The sequence below is a fragment of the Vanessa atalanta genome, unplaced genomic scaffold, assembly GCF_905147765.1.
Source record: "Vanessa atalanta unplaced genomic scaffold, ilVanAtal1.2, whole genome shotgun sequence".
Lineage (NCBI taxonomy): Eukaryota > Metazoa > Arthropoda > Insecta > Lepidoptera > Nymphalidae > Vanessa > Vanessa atalanta.
In genome coordinates, this window is record NW_025919969.1 from 5,001 (window position 1) to 7,500 (window position 2,500).

The 2,500-nt window shown below is 45.8% G+C and overlaps 2 non-coding genes across 2 annotated transcripts in view; both read left to right on the forward strand.

Moving 5' to 3' along the window:
- LOC125076500 overlaps nucleotides 1–1,883 on the forward strand; it is a 1,903-nt gene extending 20 nt beyond the window's left edge. The window contains exon 1 of the ribosomal RNA XR_007120459.1: nucleotides 1–1,883. This exon is cut by the window's left edge and continues 20 nt beyond it. This is a non-coding gene — a ribosomal RNA (small subunit ribosomal RNA).
- Nucleotides 1,884–2,340: 457 nt separating this feature from the next.
- On the forward strand, nucleotides 2,341–2,497 carry LOC125076499. The gene has a single exon (XR_007120458.1). It is a non-coding gene; the product is annotated as a 5.8S ribosomal RNA (ribosomal RNA).
- Nucleotides 2,498–2,500: the final 3 nt, after the last annotated feature.

Genomic DNA, 2,500 nt, shown 5'->3' on the forward strand with positions numbered 1-2,500 from the left:
TAGTTATATGCTTGTCTCAAAGATTAAGCCATGCATGTCTCAGTGCAAGCCGTATTAAGGCGATACCGCGAATGGCTCAATATATCAGTTTTGGTTCCTTAGATCTTACTCAGTTACTTGGATAACTGTGGTAATTCTAGAGCTAATACATGCAATCAGAACTCTGACCAGTGATGGGATGAGTGCTTTTATTAGATCAAAACCAATCGACGGAGGGCGTCTCGTCCGAAGTCGTTAATTTTGATGAATCTGGATAACTTTTGCCGATCGCATGGTCCAGTACCGGCGACGCATCTTTCAAATGTCTGCCTTATCAACTTTCGATGGTAGTTTCTGCGACTACCATGGTTGTCACGGGTAACGGGGAATCAGGGTTCGATTCCGGAGAGGGAGCCTGAGAAACGGCTACCACATCCAAGGAAGGCAGCAGGCGCGCAAATTACCCACTCCCGGCACGGGGAGGTAGTGACGAAAAATAACGATACGGGACTCTTTCGAGGCCTCGTAATCGGAATGAGTACACTTTAAATATTTTAACGAGGAACAATTGGAGGGCAAGTCTGGTGCCAGCAGCCGCGGTAATTCCAGCTCCAATAGCGTATACTAAAATTGTTGCGGTTAAAAAGCTCGTAGTTGCATTTGTGCGCCGCGCTGTCGGTGCACCGCATCCGCGGTGATACTGACACGTCTGCGGAGCATATCGTCGGTGAGCCGGCGGTAAAACGCCGGTTCAATATCAAAATCCTATCGCGGTGCTCTTCAGTGAGTGTCGAGATGGGCCGACAATTTTACTTTGAACAAATTAGAGTGCTCAAAGCGGGCTCAAAATGCCGCTTGAATATTTCGTGCATGGAATAATAGAATATGATCTCGGTTCTATTTTGTTGGTTTTCAGAACTCCGAGGTAATGATTAATAGGGATAACTGGGGGCATTCGTATTGCGACGTTAGAGGTGAAATTCTTGGATCGTCGCAAGACGAACATCAGCGAAAGCATTTGCCAAAGGTGTTTTCATCAATCAAGAACGAAAGTTAGAGGTTCGAAGGCGATTAGATACCGCCCTAGTTCTAACCGTAAATATGTCATCTAGCGATCCGCCGACGTTACTACAATGGCTCGGCGGGCAGCTTCCGGGAAACCAAAGATTTTGGACTCCGGGGGGAGTATGGTTGCAAAGCTGAAACTTAAAGGAATTGACGGAAGGGCACCACCAGGAGTGGAGCCTGCGGCTTAATTTGACTCAACACGGGAAATCTCACCAGGCCCGGACACCGGAAGGATTGACAGATTAATAGCTCTTTCTTGATTCGGTGGGTGGTGGTGCATGGCCGTTCTTAGTTGGTGGAGCGATTTGTCTGGTTAATTCCGGTAACGAACGAGACTCTAGCCTGCTAAATAGGCGTCGTCATTTAGGTGTGCTCGATTTCGGTCGAGCAACTCACTGGCGGCGTATTAAAATTCTTCTTAGAGGGACCGGCGGCTTCGAGCCGCACGAGATTGAGCAATAACAGGTCTGTGATGCCCTTAGATGTCCTGGGCCGCACGCGCGCTACACTGAAGGAATCAGCATGTTCTCCCTGGCCTAGAGGCCCGGGCAACCCGTTGAAACTCCTTCGTGCTGGGGATTGGGGTTTGCAATTATCCCCCATAAACGAGGAATTCCTAGTAAGCGCGAGTCATAAGCTCGCGTTGATTACGTCCCTGCCCTTTGTACACACCGCCCGTCGCTACTACCGATTGAATGATTTAGTGAGGTCTTCGGACCGACACGCGGTGGCTTCACGGCCGTCGGCGTTGCTGGGAAGTTGACCAAACTTGATCATTTAGAGGAAGTAAAAGTCGTAACAAGGTTTCCGTAGGGGAACCTGCGGAAGGATCATTAACGTAAATTATCAATCTCGAAAGAGTGCGATAATGAACGATAATAAAATTCTAAAACACAAATATCGACGTTCGGAATGTGTCGTTTCGATGCGAGGACGCGATTCTCACTCTCTCTCTCTCACACAGCAGTGTGTCCGAGTCAGAGTCCAGAGTCGTGTAACGCGTCCTATTCTGATATTTTTCGATGTCGATTTCGAGGAAAGTACGATGTGTTAACGCACATCGTCATCTTCAAATAAAATGTATATTTCTTTTTTTTTTTTTTGTACTTTTTTTTTTTTTTAACTTTTTTTTTTTTTTTTTTTAATTTTTTGAATTTTTCTCTGTATACTAAAAATAAGAGAAAAAAACGAAAAAAAAAAAAAAAATAAAAAAAAAATAAACTCATATCACTGGCGTATAGAATCGTTCGAGTGATCGTAGAAATTATAAAAATAAAACAAATTAAAAACCATTACCCTGGACGGTGGATCACTTGGCTCGCGGGTCGATGAAGAACGCAGTTAACTGCGCGTCATAGTGTGAACTGCAGGACACATTTGAACATCGACATTTCGAACGCACATTGCGGTCCGTGGAGAAACATCCAGGACCACTCCTGTCTGAGGGCCGGCT